This window comes from Vanessa tameamea, chromosome 10 (assembly GCF_037043105.1).
Source record: "Vanessa tameamea isolate UH-Manoa-2023 chromosome 10, ilVanTame1 primary haplotype, whole genome shotgun sequence".
In the NCBI taxonomy this organism is placed as follows: Eukaryota; Metazoa; Arthropoda; class Insecta; order Lepidoptera; family Nymphalidae; genus Vanessa; species Vanessa tameamea.
This window is the reverse complement of record NC_087318.1, coordinates 4,221,686-4,241,261: the sequence shown is the minus strand read 5'-3', so window position 1 is coordinate 4,241,261 and position 19,576 is coordinate 4,221,686. Positions and strand designations below refer to the sequence as shown.

The 19,576-nt window shown below is 31.2% G+C and overlaps 1 protein-coding gene across 1 annotated transcript in view; it reads left to right on the top strand.

The window, feature by feature from the left end:
- Positions 1-1,069: 1,069 nt before the first annotated feature.
- Cad86c (Cadherin 86C) overlaps positions 1,070-19,576 on the top strand; it is a 100,052-nt gene continuing 81,545 nt past the window's right edge. Inside the window, exon 1 of the mRNA XM_026644612.2 lies at positions 1,070-1,311. The gene's annotated coding sequence lies outside the window, so the exon portion shown is untranslated. The remainder of the gene's footprint in view (positions 1,312-19,576) is intronic.

Sequence of the window (19,576 nt, the reverse complement as noted above, 5' to 3'; positions counted from 1 at the left end):
AAAATATCTTATGAAATGTCCAAAAAATTATATTTAAAAATAAAAATAATAAATGGCACTGATAGAGTCATTAATATGTTATACATACAGAGAAAATATTACTGAATTTCAGACACAATGAATGCAATATAGGGAGTTAACTAGTAACTCATAAGGGTAATCAAGGAAAACGTTTCCATGAATTGGCTTAGAAATTCTGAGTAAAGATTTAATTGTCACAGGGACTATGTTGGCGCCAATATAATCACAATATGCAAAGGGAAAGGAGATCGTGGCGATAGTAATTGCTATCGTGAGATATTCCTTTTAAGCGTCGTTGTTAAGCATTCAATAGGGTTGCCCTTGATAAGAGTCAACGTCGTCGCCGCTCGAGAACATCCGAGGTCCAGTGTGAAGTTCGTGATCAATACCCAAGACATATCATTACATTTCGTTAATGTTTAAAAAAAGACTATTAAAAATCATATATATATTTGAAATGTCGCATCGTTGTCGTGTCGTGGGATTAAAAAAATACTTAAGTCCCAAAAAAGTAGAAAACTTCGTATTCTTAGTAATTATACAAGTTGGCTATGTTCACCCCATACACGGCACGCGATGAATAACTTTTTGTGAAGAAAAAAATAAATTAACTTTATTATAATTTCAGATCTATGGAATTAAATAAAAATTTCATTACAATTCGCAAATGAAGTAAGATTAAGTTCTTAAATATTATAAAGATTTGACGTTTTAAATTTTGGAATACGTTATTGAATAATATAATATTTTTTCAATGTAACAATTTCATGTTACACATAGTATCGATATTTAATTACAAAAAACAATAATTAATTCTTGGTGGGTTGACTTTTACAACCAGTACTAAATAGTACAATTATTTACAATATCCCGATTATACATTAAATTATACGCCTTTAGATCGGAGAGTTTATGTTTGACCCTTGACAACGCATTGGAGTACGTCGGGTTATACGAGGAGTCGATCCAACGACAAAACAATATATTCCATGTATCGGGCTTTGGCGTCCGGCGGGTGGTTTTGTTCTCAACTCGGCCGGCGGTCGACTTAGTTCCAACTTCACTAGTTCGGTACGGGCCCACTCGCGTAGCGGACGCGCCGTACACTGCGACCGGCGCGCGCATCACGAAAACAAAATAAATCGAACTTTGTTTCACGTGTGTGGGAACTTTGTTTGTGTGGACTGTGACGAACGAAGTGCAAGAGTGTCAGTGGTTTTGGCGGGACACTTGGAAAGTTGCACGTTTCATGTAACTGATAATACTGGCTTTCGTAATTCCTAGATAACAGTGAGTACGGTTTTGATTTACTCTCGATCGCAGCTGTTCTATGAAATAATGATAACGAACCGCGCCTTTCTTATGTTAATTTATGACTTTTGTTTTGATTTTACGTAAACCTTTAGCTGTAGCTGTTTAATTTATTTGCAATTCAACTAACATTTAAATATAATAAGTAAGGAACTAAGATTGCATACATTTTTTTAAATATCAATTTAAGTAAAGAGTTTTTTTTTTAAAACCTTCGGAAACAAATAAAACACTGTTTTAGAAACATGAATCTGATTTTCGTAAAGAATAATTATTTTAAGATATTGTGACCAAATACAATACGATCTTAGCGAGAATGTCTTTAGATACAAACAAAGCTAGCGATTGAAGGTGTGCACAATTCGTTGAACTCTTTCGTATGCAGAACATGCGCTTGCGCAACGATATAAATATGGATTGAAGTTATAATAATACATAACTTAAATTCTCTATCTTTATAAACACGTCACATAATCTCTGAATACTTTAAAATATTGACACATGATAAATCAATTTTTTTTTCATATTATTAATTTATATTTGAAAATAGAATATCCTAGTTTTATAATAATAATAGAATCGTTAGCGCCTACACTAAATTTGTAAGAGAGTCGTGAGCCCTAAAGCCATTAAGGATAATATGAGACTAGAGTATGTATATCGCACTATTAGAGAAAAGTTACGAGCTACTTGAATAGCCAATTACAATAGGGACGCTTCCAAGTTAGAACAGGATCGCTTCCTTAGTTAGAATACGAATGCTTCTAAAGTCAGAATACGTACGTTTCTTAAGTTAGAATAGCAACGCTCCCTAACATAGGACCTTGCTATTCCTTACTGGTTCCCTCTGGCGGTTTGTTCGTATATTCCGAGGCAATTTAGGATAACTGCCAGCACTGATATTTATACACATTTCAGTTACATCGAAGTAATTCTATATTTTCGAACGTTGTTTTGCAAATATTTCTATTGTTATTGCTATTGTATACAGTATCACGTATATAATATCGAATCTTTATACATATTACAAATAACTTTTTTTAATAGGTACTTATCGATAAAAGTTTTTTTTTCTCTAGAACAATATAGACTTATTATATTTTGCATCGTCACGCTCTCACATTAATTTGTTTAATTAATTGAATGTTGATGAAATTTAACTTTATAATTGTTTACTATTCAAACATTTCCAATCAATAACACTAATTAATATATATAGAAAAAAAACAATATTATTATAAGATCATATTATATACCATAACGATACAATATTTATGTTTATATTTCATACGATATATGAATATTTTATAGAAAAAAAACTACAGGCTTTTAAAAAATGTATTGTGCAAAACAAACACACTCGCAATTGCATAATATATTCTAAGAAGATGGTCAAGTAGACGTTTATTTAAATAGTTTGCGGTTAAAATAGTAATAAATAATGTTACAGACAACCCTCGCTCTGGTTTACGTAGTGTAATTACACCAGGTTTATTACGTTTATGTAAAAAGGGAGTGAAAATGATTAACCGATTTATATTTATGACTATTTAAGTACAGTTGAGTTTTTATTTCTTAGTCTAATCTAGAATCTAATTATTGCTACTAGCCCTTTAATATTACTAGCAATGTTACATAATTTAATTGCTTTGATTGTATATAAGAAAAAAAATGTATCGAAGTAAATACTAATATTATTATTATTATTAAAATTTATCTTTCTTGCCTTTTAAATCGTTGTAATATACCACTATGATATAAGCCTTTAATAATGTTAATCATACCCATTAATAATATTATACAAGCATTCTGTGAATATATAAAAGCTCTAAGCCTAACGATCTAAGTCTGACCAAAACTCAGTCCATTGGTCAGATGTAGACCAGTATGTACGTGTTCTACATTATTCATTATATTGCTGGTTGACACAAAATCGTTAGGGCCCGCAGTTGGTGACTCATTAAAGAAATTCAAACTAAACACCGGTTACTTTCTGGTATTTTGTACCATACTGATAAATATGACTCAACCAGATTACGCGATTGTACAATATGTACATTGTTTTTGAAACAACTTCGCACGTGCTATAGTATTTTTGAATGATTAAGATATTTTTTTTTTTAATTAAAATATAAAAACAAATATATAATAATTTTGGATTGTTCTTGAGAATTTTAAAGATCAATGAATTTTATAAATAAAGCACAAATAATACTATTTAATTATATACTTCGATGTAAAATAATTGCATGCCCATGTTTTATCTTAAGCCAGTGATGTATCTTAGCATTTAATCTATCGATGCGAAGGTTTATTTGTTCATTTTGAGATACCTTGATAATTTATCGCTAAATCGCTTATTAACGATTTCGCGGTTGATTCCTCGCCATATATTCCAGACTATTAAAAAACCAGAGCCAAGTCTCTGATTTGTTACGTCATTAATCTTACTTAGGGTCGGCGGCCACCGACAACGTGTAGCAGCGAAAGTATTATATTGTAAATTAATAAAAAAATAACTTACCGCACAGCTCTGTATGATTTGTTGTTGAAATTAAGCAATTTATTCTGACTTTTGCTTATGTCTATTTGGAGTGAATATTTATTTTACGAGCTATTTTATCGGTCACTTCGACCAATACCGTTATTGAATGTATACCTTTTTACTATATTTGAAAAGTTGAATAAAAGCAGTAACAGTAACTAGAATAGGCGTGGAATGATTTTGTGAATATAAATTTATATGCACATACGTAGATGCTTCGATTGCTAAATTTCTAAGACCATTTTTTGAGAAAAATAAAATTTCACTTATTGCTTGAATATATATTTGCTTTAAAATATCACCGTTACTATTACCGCTAAAATTAAAAGAAAAAAAAGAGGCCAGAAGACTAGTTTTGATATGATTTTTTTTAATGATATTTATATCCAGAGAGGCCGTCTGCTATTGGCATTATTGTCTTTCCAAAAGCCATTTTTATTAATATTTTCATCTTGAACAATAGAACTCTAATGATAGTCACACGTGTAATTATATTGTATTCATATTTTTGTAGTGATAGCAAAGTAAGCCTGCAAATGTCCATTGTTGGGCTACGGCATCCACCACGTCACCCCAATCCGTGACGGTGGATATATAATTATGACACTTTATAACGTAAGAGCTGTCCAATACACCAATCCGAAAGTACCAGTTTATATTCAATAGAAGACAATAAGGATTAACAATAAGAACAACATTGTCATTGAACAATATGACTCTTAGATTTTAGCGAGTTAATCGTTTATAAATTGTAATAATGTACTAAGTACTCATTACTAACATAAATAACTATTGCCATAATAATTATATAAAATCGATTCATATGTTACTCACGCTAGTCACGAACAATGCCTCACTAATATTTCCAGTGAAAATGATGCTTTCAGTCATTGACGCAGACCTTACCCTTGATATGTTAGTAATTAACCGCATATTATTTGAAATAACATCATATGATTAAAATGTCGTTGAAAAGGTGTACTTTTTAATATATTGAATGAGGAATTGATAGACGGATATGAAGCAGGCGAAATTAATTACATAAAGTGTATTACGTCGACGGATTGAGGTTATATTTTTATTTTCGACTTCAGTTTCATCACTTGAATGTGGCGTGTCATACATAATTCATTTAAGATCTTCTCGTGATATTGATCTGTTGGTTATGACATCGTTTTTGTTCTTTAGCACTATATATAGCAGTCAAGAATATAATAATAATAATAATCAATACACTTTATTGTATACCAAAAATACAATACAATACGGAAAACTTAGAACTAAAAAAAAAATGATTTGTTTTACTATTGATGGATATTATTTTTAGGGCAGACTTATGGCTAATTATGGCTGATTTTGAAAACGTAATCGGGGTTAATTGATGCAGCCATAAACTTACATACAAATTTTTACACATTAATATATACATTTACTACATACATAAAAATACACATATATATATATATATATGACTATTATACCTATAATAATATATATTCAATATGCGAGTAATTTAGGATAATAAATATTAATATACAATGCTAATAGCGAAAGTCTAAAGTATTATAAAACTTTGAACCCATTTTGTTTAAAAAATACGATGTATTTTTTAACATTTTCTAGAAAAATCCATACAACCTTATGACCTGAACGGCTCAAAGTTAATTGGCTTAATCGTATATGTTTATGGTGTATATGTGTTATTATATTATATGTGTTAATGGTATATATTAATTGGTGACCAGTTAAGCAATATTCTGTCTTCGTTGAAAGTAAAATCATAGATAATGACTAAAAAATAAGAAAAAGTGCTCACTTCACCGCGAAACAGCATTTATAAGTAAGGTTAAGAGCGTGTTTTAAAAAGACTCGTTTGATGTACAGCTTAGAACCGCCCTTTCTTATCGAGGATGTTATAGGAGTCGACTTTTTGTTTTGAGTACATCCGCTAAAACCATTAGCTTAACTGCTTATGGCATAAAGCATATGAAATCTCAATAAGCCTCTTAAATTATTTTTCATGCAGCTCGATAAAATACTGTGCTAACCCATTAAGGGTTAATTGGGGCAAGGTCTAAGTTTATATAATTGTATTAAAATAAAGTGTTGTAATTTTTTTTAAAACGTAAATATGTAACGTAATTTTCAAGATGTAATAAGTAACTAATACATTAACTAACTAATAACTCATTGACCCAAATCAATCACTCACTTGGTGTAATGCTATGTGCAAGCCCGTGTGGTTACCACCATCTGGGTACCACCCACTCCTCATATATTCTACCGCCAAAAAGAAATACTTGATGTTTTTGTGTTCCGGTTTGAAGGATGAGTGAACCAGTGTAACTATATGTTTAACGTACATAACATCTTAGTTCAAAAGATCAGTAGCGCATTGGCGATGTAAGGAATGGTTACATTTTTGTACTCAACCGATTTCTATGGGATGTAGTTACTGGCAAATATACCAGTCCGCCCACTTATACCGTAAATATCTTTGTCATTTAAAAAATGTCAAGTACACCTTAAAGCCTTATAGTGTTACAATTTCAATTTTAGTTGATATTACTTCGATAGCATCAAATCATTTCGTAACCTTCACTGTGTGAGTAGTTCATAGCACGCAAACATTTGCGTCACGGCTAAACTGAATACAGTAAGGAGAAGTCTTCTTCGAAAGGTCGTATACGTCATCATTAGTATACGTTTTATACACGTAATTGATAATGCGTCACTGGCTGTAAGACCAATGCCCTTTTTTGTTTAATGTACCTAGTTAGTTTTATATCATATAGAAAATAATTGGTTAGTAAAATACAAATAGAATTTTTTTTTAAAATAATTTACCCATATTGTAAAGTTTATTCAATGAAACTTGAGATTTTGTTAAATTTTCTTTAAAAATAATAAATAACTCATCAAAATTATATAATGTATACATATATTTTTCGAAGTAACAATACACTTAGTTTTAGTAATGTCTACGTCATTTCAGTCAATAAATCGACAAGGCAATAAGCTGTCATCCCCGTGGGCTGTGACCTAACGTTCTGTCTGGACCCGTTACTTCACTTCCTGTTTAGGAACTTTTTATTCAAACAGTTGTATGAAATATTACTGTTTTTAAATGAACAAGATCCACGAGAACGCGTTTAGAGATGAAATCGATAGCCCTGTTTTTGCCGACGATACTCGACACTGGTTTTCAGATACGCAATGAAAATGCAATCCGAAGACATTCTATATGTATATTCCAGACATAGGAGTGGAAGAACAACAGTTGCGAAATTAGTTTTAATTACGTTTAATACTACTTAAAAATAAAATAGAGGGAAATAATAATGTTACTTGCAAAACAAGTCTGACGTTGTACCAATTGTCACGACGATATGGAAGTATGTATAGGAGCGCTATCGAGCTAGTACAAAAACCTTCTTTACATAAACCTTCTTTTTCTAAATAATTTGTAAAAAATTTAATGAAGATCAGTGGAACAATATCGAAGTATAGTCACATCAATTGTATAAGATTGTATTGGGTTCATATTTTAATTGACGGGTTACCTTAAAAATTACTATTCCTGCTATCTTTGACATATTGAGGTTTCAACTAAAAGTAGTATTTCAAACATACAGTTTGCAAAATTCCAGTTTAAACTCTGGCGTAACTATTGTCTACAATCGCCCCAAACGTTTTATTACGAAATCATATCTGAGATTTCTCTTATTTGTCGGCATTTTTCGCCAATGTGACGACTATGTTACGTGGGCGGTAACGTCCTAGGTTAATTATCATTATATTACTTCGTCGCCATTAATGATTGGTACATTGACACTATGCCCAAATCTAATATATATATTTACTAAGTAATGTTTCCCATTAAATTAAAAATATTCATGATACAATATTATTTTTAATTACCTGATTTGTACTCCAAAATGAGAATTCGGTTATGCGTATTAAATTCCTTATTGATCACTGAATCGTATATGAGTTAATTATATTATACATTTATATAAATTTTAATTTAATTTGTATAAGTGGCTCCATGTTATAAGTATCCAAAATAAATTAATAATGAATACCAAACAACCCTTTCTAAAAAACTAATAAGTACTTGCACTAAATAAAATTATCATATTCATATAGACTGATAATACACTATCATTGCTTTCGACGATATTATCAGAAGCGGCGCGGGGTAAGCGTTCGTTCGAATTGACATTTAATTATCAGAGCGACTACTGGAATGAAGAACACGTACTTAACTATTAAGATACGTAAGATACTAGTGAAATACGCAATATATCTCGGGGATAAAGAGCTCGCGGTGTGTCGCTATATCGAACAACTTCTACGATAACCATTTCCATCGATTCTAATTAAACGTGACATCAATTCAAATATTTAATTAGATAACGTTTCGCATGTATATATGGCAGCCGAGATGGCCCAGTGATTAGAACGCGTGCATCCTAACCGATGATTTCGGGTTAAAACCAAGGCAGGCACCACTGAATTTTCATGTCCTTAATTTGTGTTTATAATTCATTTCGTGCTCGGCTGTGAAGGAAAACATTGTGAGGAAACCTGGATGTGTCTAATTTCAATGAAATTCTTCCACATGTGTATTCCACCAACCCGCATTGGAGCAGCGTAGAGAATATGCTCCAAATCTACTCCTCAAAGGGAGAGGAGGCCTTAGCCCAGCAGTGGGAAATTTACATGCTGCTAATGTATGTATATATGTTAAAACTTTATCCATATACATTATATTTTTGATTATAAGTTTTTTGCACCTGCAACGTTGATTTATTGTTTTCACATAAGCGTCTTAAATGAATCATAAAATATTTAATAGATTGACTACTATACACTTAAAAGTGTGTACATGTCGATGGGCTTGGCTCTACACTTTATTACCCATTAAACATATTTTACAACACAACTTGTAATTAATTTCGTATCAGAATTTTAAATCATTTTACGAAAGGAAGCCTTACCTTAACGACAGGCAAAATGTGGATATCAATTACAAATAAACATGCAAAATATTTAAATATATTTTTAGAATTCGTAAGGTAGCGTTTCTGAGTTCAGCGTGTTATGCAAGTATGATATTTCCTTCATTTGCTTTGAATCATTCAGGAAAAGCATCTTCCATTAGGCTGACTACGACATAACCGGCCTTATATGAAAAGTTATTTAGCCGCGTAATATCCTCCTTCTAAAAAAGTCTCTATTTCTAATGAAATAAGGATGAAGAAATCAACTCTCCGAGTGGACAGGATAACTCATTCATATATCCATAAATGGGAAACTAGAAATATTGCCGCCGGCGTAAAACAACTCGATAAATGCGGACAGCATCATAAGTTTCATAAAAAGTGATCAGTATATTCTTGAGTTGAGCAAGCGTCGTATCTGCTGCTGAGCGCAATGCTTCTATATAGAAATATTAAAGTTTCAATTTAATTCGACTCCAATTTAAACATTGCTAGATTCGACAAATATCCACTACATTTATGATTCCATAATAGAGCGTCGCGTTGCAAATTGATAACAACTAACCTCATAGCGTTTAGGTTTTCACTCCTCCATTAATTTGTATATACTGTGAATATTTTATAATGTTTTTGTAGACAGTATTGAATGCCTTGTTGGTATAAAAACACTGTAAACGAAGTACATTTCCATTGGGCAGTAGAAAAACTGATCCGCTTGTGGTACCCCCCAGACGAGAATGCCCGTCAAACCCGTTAGGGGCTGATGACCAGTGTTTTTTTATTGATTTGAGTATCATCAACAAATTGGTTTAGTATCAATTTGATTATTGACCATGTATAAAGATCTAAATAATTTATACATTTTAGCATGTCTAGTAATATCGATCTAGTATTAATTACTGACTGAAAACGTAAAATGGAACACTTGATGCTTCGGCGCGCCTTAGAGGAGGCACTTGTCCAGCAGTGGATTATGATTGGCTGATGATGATGAAAATGATTAATTTTATTTATTAATATGAATCAAATGACAAAATACAGTTGAATTAAAATATTGATAAATTATTTTGTGACTGTTAAATGCTGTGAATTGCAATTATTATGCATGTAGCATTCTAATTATAAGTCTCGAAATAGATCTGATTTATCTCTAATAAAAACATTATACCAGTTCGTGAAGGCTAATTTGGAGCACCATAATAATTTATACGGTCTAAATTTGTATGTAATCCTTCATGTGCAGTAGCTTCGTTTGTATCAAGGCAGCTATTCCAATTATTGTCATATAATTTTTTAATAAATTGCAACGATTTGTCGTCCAGATAACTTCGATATCAACGCGTACAATCTCTGTACAAACTGTAAAACTATGTGTAAGTAATTGTGTTATCAACATTAATATATTTTACACGAGACAGTTATATTATTCTTAAGATTAGATTTGATCAAGAATGTCATTTTAAATTATGTATAGTTACTAAGTAATAGTGTCAAAGTACTTTATATACAACGAATATCTCACACAAAACTTGTACAATTTTTAGTCAAACTAATTTAATTTTTTAAGTAATCAGTTTCACCACAGTGAATACATTTACGCCCTGGTGAATTTTATTCAAATAGGTTGGATCGCAAAAGAACCACCCGATGAAATATAAATGTAAGAAATAATTAACATCAAACATCCCTTGCATCGTCAATGTGTCACTAACCTCGGGGAATAAGAAATGGCTGTAGTTGTGCTAACTCACCCTTCAAAATGGAACACAACAAGATTATATATTGTTGTTTGGAGGTATAATATTTATTGAGTGGGTAGTACCTACACAGGCGGGCATACAGGAAGATATACCACTAAATAGATGTACATTTTTACTAACAAAATTACGAATGAGACCTAGGTTACAATACGGACAAGTATCAATGAGAATCCATGTATTCAATACAGCGGATGGTAGTAAAGGAACATAACGCGATGAAGCTTGAATATGAAATATGTACATGATATAAAACAAAATCGTCTCCCACTGTCTGTACGTTTAGATTTCTTAATGAATTTTAATGCGGTTTTCATCAATCAATAGAGTGATTCAAGAGGAAGGTTTATATATATAAATCATGAATATTATAGAGGATGAAAGTCAAGAATTTCAACTTTCCTAACCGGAAAAATGTGAGGATTTTTCTTTTTATACTTATTCTTCAATCGAATACTATTAATATACCTGTTTGAAGACGACACGGGTAGCTTCGCGGACAGTCCAACACAAATTCAAAAACGTGTAGTAGATCCAACTTCTCCTTAAGAGGAGTTATCTGTGAATTTGTGTGATATTTACAATTTATTTTATTATATATATTAAAGGTAATGAAATTCATAAAATAACGCTGTTTTAATGCAGATATTATTCGACTTTGATTCAAATAATTAAACATAAGCCCTAGAATACATGACATGATATATTTTACTGTTAGTCTACAATCATGTTTCGAACAAAGGGAACAGAAAACAATATAGACCGATTTCAATTCGTGACCGAGACAAAATACCTAATAGCATACCTATATTCGAAGCAATATGTCACAGTACAGGATCAGATAGCATGTCGCGATGGCAATAACGGTCAGCTTCGGGACAAGGGATTTATCGCTTTCCGAGTAGATAATAATTGTTTTCTCGATATCGGCTGGAGTGAATCGTGGGCGCACTGAATAGGGTACTCGTCCACGCTGTCGCGTCACTTGGATCCTTCGATTTAGTCTTGTTGGAAAGCAATCGATAATATGCAGATTAATGAAAATGTTGATCTTTTTATTACGAATATAACAGAAGAATAGATAAAGGAGAAGAATTAATCAAATATGATTTAATGAAAGTTAATACTAACAAGTCCGAATTCATATCATGGTCATGTCTTCGTCTTTGTTATATACAGTAAATATATATAGATGTTATATTAGTTACTGCGAAATCAAGAGTAAATTAATATCCGTTGTTTTTAATCTGTGAAAGGCTTTTAAGCTTAATAATAAATACATTTAAAAAACGAAGTTGAAGTGACCAAGTTTTACAAATCTTTTATTTAACATTCTAAAAGAAAACCTTTTTAGAAATTGCGTTTCAAAATCTGGAAACTGTTAAGCAGAGATAAATTTGCATATTCCCATAAGTTCTTTGAAGGCATGTTGTATTTAAATTCGATTTTACTAAGAGTCTTCTGAATTTACCGAGCACACGTAATTTCGCCTTAAACTGTGTTATCTCGCACAGCCATCTCTCTTATGCAAATATCTACAACGGTAACTATAAATAATTTTAAGAAATTGTCCATATCTGGTTTACGTACAGATGTGCAGTAGACTTGTTAAGATAAATCATCTCTATGAGATCTGCATACGGAAATGGTCTATGAATTTCTGGCCTGAATCATAGAGTATTATTATTATAATTAAAACAATAAATTTCAGTTTATTTCATTTATTAAGAAAGTTTATAAAGTATATATATCATGTTACGACCCATGGGGGCGGAGTAGTAACGTTTAACGTGAGTAAAACCGCGGTAGCGGCCCGTCATGAAATATGTCGAGCCGTGTAAAATATATTTTTTATACTGGCTTGGTTAAAATTATATAAGATGCAATAATATCAATTTCATCATCATTCCACTTGGTGGTAGTACTTTGCAAGCACTTCTGAATAGGTATCCACTTATCACATATTCTACCGCCAAACAGCAATACTTGTAGTCTTTTCCAATCGAAGAAGTAACAAAGATAAACAAAACTTAGATACGTATTTCATGCGATTTGCTAATAGCTCGACTATGTTGTGTAGTACTAACAGTCCTTGATTAATATTTTATTATTTATAATACAACACTAATCAACTTAACTAAACATATCAACTATAATTTTATTTCCAAAGTTCCTATCAAGTGAATATCATAGATTATTTAAATTTTGCTTATACGGCTTTTGTCTCCTTGTGGTTGAAAAACGACTATGATAATCTTGGGTTACTATTTGAAGGGTAAGTGAGCCAGACTAACTATAACAACTTCTCAATTCGGGTGCTTTTCGGGTCTTTTTTGTATTTTGTTATAATGTCGCGTACTTAACTATAAATTATGTTTTAAGGGTAAGAACATTGTTTAAATTGTTTTCCTTTTTAATTGATTATATTTTAATCTTTAACCTCATTGAACTATATTAGAATTGTTAGATTTATTGGAATAGATAAATAACCAACACTAGAATATTTTTTCTTAATCGGTGATCCCATAACACACACAAAAGAAAAACGTATGGTCAATACAAATATTTGTCATGAAAGTCGGAGCTACTAAGACATACAAAATTAACAGTGATCACAAGACACCGTTGAGTTCAGAAGAAAAATCAGTTGATTATTTTTTTAAACGAGACATAATTTATTTAATTAATCTTAAAAAAATATATTATAGAATATATTTGCAATAAGTAAAACTGATTTTGATATACACTTAGATTAACAGTACCTACATAATATGTATTCTAAATATAACACGGCGTTTTCTAGGCGTAATACCGCTTTGACTAGTACATAAGGCAGGTCAATACAGTTGGCGATCGACTAGTAAGTTCAGTTCGTTGTTGACATTGCCGGCCGGTTACGTGAGTGAAATAAAAATACCCGACGCCGTCGAACCTGTGGTGTGGCAATAGACTTCCACATTGATACAGATGAATTAGAATCGTATAAACGAAACGCTTAATGTATACATAACCACGTAGAATCAAAGGGTCTGATTTGCATAGTTCCCGGTACAACCTTATTATTCGTGTGTGGTCTACGTTACCATGGTTACGCTATCGTGGAACGACCGATCTTAGCCGATGGACGGCTAACGCTAATTGTAGTACCAAAGAAACAGAAGACTTCTAAATGTCACCAGTTGACCGTTAGCCTCATTTCCTATCTATTCAATATAATTAACAGCTATTTAATTACAAAGGTCGAGACCTCAATCTGATTAAGTGAAATGTACGTTTAACATTGGATTGAAGATATTGTGTTCGAGATACATATTGATTCGATTACTATCATTAGTCAATAAGTCGATTCAAAAACCTATAATGTAACATTACAACATATTGACATTATAAAAATAATTATGTATTACTTACTATTCGAAGAAATGTAAATAATGTATTAGCATAATAACTGTGAATCAAGTTTGTGATGTCTGAAAAGGATGGATCAATAATATATGTATATATGTATATCTCACAAGTTACACTACTAATTTGTATCCAAATTTAAAAAAAAAGACGTTATAATTTTTTTAAATATAAAATCACAAACAGTACATTATTTCTTTATAATGATAATAATCAGAGTTTCATTAAATTGTATTAAGAAAATTTAATGAAAACGTCAAAAACACAATAGATATACAACAAACACTTTATAATTAATTTCTATTATTTTAACGAAATACTTTTATTGTGTGTTTAAAATTATGTATTAGGTATTATATTTTTTTTTTATCAGAGTAATAATTTAAATAATATATTTTCGTTTTTTACTTAATATACGATAAATTCTTATTTTTAAATTCTGTCTATTGTATTGACCAATTTATTAAAATCGGTTTTATAAACAAAACTTGACGTTGACGATAGTTGGTTATAACAATACACTTTATTATTATTTAAGTAAAATAATGTAGTTTTATTTATTTTTCAATGCATTTTCTATAAGAATTATATGTTAATTATTTTTCCATAAATTAATGTTATATTTTAATATAAATATTGAAAAATATAATAGTAATAAATTATTTATAATTTACTACGAAAGAAATAAAAACTTATATTTCGCTAAAATCTTTTACCTCGAAATTAAACATTAATATTACTGAGGTAGTGCCACCTTAGGCCTCACCTATTTTTGTCCAATATAAATTTAGTAGCCAAATCCGGTTAATTATTACAACTGGTTTATAATTAAGTCTAGCCTTATGACCCGAATAGTGGTAATACCACACAAAATCACGCAACTATAGTACGGGTGAGTAGAGATATTATAATAAGATCCTATAATCAAATGGACTGGTCTATTTAGAATGAATTACATTAACATATCAAAGTTTAACCAAAGTAAATAATAATTAGATAGTTTAATCTCTGTGCGAGAACATCGTACGGTGTAAGTCCTAAAATAATATTTGCTTTACGTATGAGTAAAGTAGTTAGGATAGGATGAAACGTAGGAAACTTTGAAGAAAAGGAATTTAATATATTCTCCCCATTATGATAATACATTTAAGGCACAGACCCGAATCAAAAGGAAAATAAACACATTTAAACGGTCTGTAACTTTGCCACTGTTAGTTACCTCTTCCTTTTGTGGTGAATATTTGAACCCATTTCATAACGCTCCTTAAATACATGCTTGTCAATACGCATGTGACATGTTTTCAACTGACACATGCCCCACGATGTTTTACTTCAGAGTCTAGCCTGAGATGAATTATGAGATCAAATTAAGCACATGAAAATTGTTAGGGCGTGTCTGGGTTTGAATTCGTAATTTTCGGTTAAGGTAAACATCAGACCATCTTGGCTTGCTAAAAATAATTTTCATATCAATCTTCTTCAGTTTAAGCCAGACATTATAAAAACTTTAAAATATTATCGTCTACAGATTATCATATTTCAATCGGCCTTATTATTATTATAATTATAAAAACGATAAATTATGTTGTATAGAAATTATTAATTCTACTGAAAATTGTAAGCTAAGCTTAGTGTCATAGGTAAAATGTTTTTAGGTCGCTACAACTAATTAAACGGCTGTTGTTCACGCAAAATACCGGTAGCTCGCGTAGTAAAGTACAGCTTGTGATTACCGGTTCGTGATGAAAAAAAAAAACATAATCGTAGTAACATTATACTTTGGTGTTTATAACTGGGTCAATTATATTTTTCTATATTATTGTACCTATTTAGGTACGTATATTTATGACATTAAAATAAAATGAAATAGCCTTGAACATTAAAGATTTATTTTAATTAATAAACCGTAATTTTATAGTTGCTTTGATTAGATTATGCTATATTATGTAAAGTAAAAAATAGCCTTCGCATGTTACACTATTTGGCAATGGCTTTATTCCACCAGTTTAATCCAAAGTGGACTGGATACACTTATGGTAGAATATCATTCCACGAATGCAATTTTCCTTAAGATATTTTCCTTCTAAAGTTGAATTATAATAAAAATAAAGTACACGAAAACTCAGCGTTCTAGGTTAAGATTTACGTGTTTTAACTACTAAACTACTTTAACTGTTAATGTGGTATGTCATATTCAATGATAGTGTATTAACTTTTAACTATGTTCGAAATAAAAAATCTTAAATTGACTAAGATAAAACGATTTGTCAAAAAAAAGTCTATATATGTAATACCTACTTGCCATTCATCTTATATGATATATTTAGTGAAGATCCATTTCAATTTAAATATTTCAGTATTATAAAAGATGTTATGCATTGATTAATGAATGCTTTCTGAATTCACTCGGTTGCGCGTATCATCTTTCAAACGCCTGTCAAAACTTCACGCTACCGACGACCTTTTCGGTTAGCCTGTGACGGTTGCGTGTTAACGAGTTCGATACCTGATAGAAGTAATTGACTTGAAATGGTTATAGTTATAAATGAATTTAATTAATATTAAGTTTTTTTATAGTTAATTTGATATAGATTATATACTAGTCTTGTTACTGATCGGGTGTTATTCAATTCAATTGCAATCCATAACGTAATTATTTAATATCAAGAATATTTCTTTTATTAAAACCCACCTTATCCTTAAGCTACAGCTACACCCTTATATTAGAACCATACGCTTATATGTCTGTAGAAATAAAATAAGCGTCAATAGAGCAATGATTTACGGGCCGCCTAGCGATGTAGAAAGTCACAGGATCGATTCTGACCCCTTGACCTTACAAGTGATAAGATATGAAAAAGGAGGGGTAAATAGGAATATTAGTAATTCCTTAATAAAACAAAATAGTTAATAAAAAATTGCAAGCACTCTATCTGTTGAGTTTTTGATGCATTTCATTAGAATACTGAAGCCGGGTTATTTCTGCGCAGTTGGCTAGTCCCCTTGAAAATGACAGAGGTAGCTGAACTCGTTTAAAATGACATAATGCATAAGTAAAAATTTTCTATACAACTGCAACTGTTAGATGTATAAATCGCACTTTACGCCGTCGTGTGTTGCTGGCACTGGCACTGACACAACCTTATACACCATTATAGTAAATACATCATATAGATATATAAATTAATGCTAGTCTATCACAAAATGGGAAAACTTCTTTGATTGATTGATTAATTGACAGCCTGTTGACGACCATCAATTTTGACATAAAATAATAAGATTCAATCGATATTGTATGTATCTACAGATGGCCCAGTGGTTAGAACGCGTGCATCTTAACCGATGATTGCGGGTTCAAACCCAGGCAAGCACCACTGAGTTTTCATGTGCTTAATTTGTGTTTATAATTCATCTCGAATATGCTCCATACCTTCTCCTCAAAGGGAGAGGAGGCCTTAGCCCAGCAGTGGGAAATTTACAGGCTGTTAATGTAAAATGTGTGTATGTACCTACAGATAAGCCTGAACCAACTATTAGCTAATCCTTAACCAGAATTTACTCATCACTAGTTCAGATATGATTGATGGCTTCATCAACACAGAGCGATTGCGAATCGTTTCATCATCAGACCTTTATCAGCGAACAGTATTACATAGAATTAACACAATCTTCTTAAACAGAGTGATGATTATCATTTCTGATAATGTAAGTAACCATAACCACCCGACTAATATGATTTCATCATAACCTGCAAAAAAAGTGTAGTCGTTATGATAGCAATGAGCAAAACTACTTCTAAATTAAGTTATTAATTTGACATTAGGTTCTACAAATTGCTATATTAACATGATTATATCGATTATGTTATGTGAATACTAATTTTCTCGCAGGCTCGTTTTGTATCCATTGATGATTAAAATTTTACTTGAATACAATTTCAATTTGTTGTAAATAAACGTCGTCATATAATTTATTAAATACAAAATTGACTGAGAGCCGAAAAAATTGTGCAGCCAGATTAAATTCTACCATTTTCTCCAATACGAGAAGACTCATTTGGAGCAATTATAGGCAGTTTCTTTCTTACATACAGTTGACGAATACGATATCTATTTCTAGTATATTGAGTATTTTTTATTTCCTATAGACGATATCTAATAATTGTGTTTGTGCAAATAATAAAATTAAAGGAATATTCTGAAGTAAGAGACGTAGAGTTTTTTAAATATGTAATAAAATTACACGATAAATCAACTATTTTCTCAAAGTGTAATACGTTCTATTTTTACAGACATACATCATCTTGAGACAGATTTTACAACGTGCTCCAAGAATTCGCAATATCTCCACTTACCTACCTCAGTCATAAACTCTTTTATTTTCATTCCCGTAGGTGATTCTGAATGCAATTTAAGCCTGTCCGAAGCAAATGCTTAATAAAAACTGACAGCCAGTTTCGGGTTATGGGTACCAGGAATTGTAAACTATTTTAAATATATTACAACAAGTTCTTGCCTGCAACTTTCCTTATGCGATCTTTGGCTATGGGGCTGTTTTTAATAATATTTGGGTTCAATTTTAATATCTTGGATTAAAAATAAACCCAGAGACACACTTGCGCTTATCTCATTATTTGTATTTGGTGCAATGTGTAAACTGCATGACACAGAAATATTTTGGTGGACCTCTAACCCCAAAGCAAATGCACTTAGCAAATATCCACCTAATTGGATCTTATGACATCCAATTATTAAAATTTGTCGACTCTTATACTAAATGGCCGGAATCTCACGTCAAATGACAGTTAAAAAAAAACAAATGCATACTTTTTAGCGATCCTAAGATAAGACAAAAGGCTTAATTGAATATAGTTAAACGAACCAACATCCAAAGCGCTATCAAACCGCAAACCGAACTAGAATTATTTGTGCCAATGACTTGATAATTCCGTATTGTTTAACCGAGGCTCGGTTTAATTAACATGCCAAGTTATCTGGATGTAGCCTTAAACGTGAAACTTTTAATCAGAAGGGCTAAGACTTGCTAATTTACATAGTTAAACAATTCGCCGCGTTCTTTCTTCGGATTTTACATCTAGATATTAGTAACGGGAATGTCAATCGGATACGAGGTACTTGTTAAGTACTGAGGTCAGCTGTTTACGTAAACTGATTACTAGGGTCACATAAAGTTAGGACTGCATTTCATATGCCTACACTTAAATTGCATTGATATATTTATTGCTACTAATACATGTTACTTTAAATTTAAACGTGACAGCTGCCTTTACTTATTTACTAGTAAATTTAGGCTTAGGTTTAAAAATACGATTACAACATATTTCATAAATTATTTTTTCTTAGTAAATAGCAAATGTTTCTTAGTAACAGCCAATCATATAAGATTCCGAATAATAAATTAAAAAAAAAAATTAAATTAATAAAGGAAAGGTACTTCATGGTATCGTAATAACGGCGTGGATAAAGCCGAGACGTGGATCTTAATCAAATTAATAACTTAGAATTTTGTGT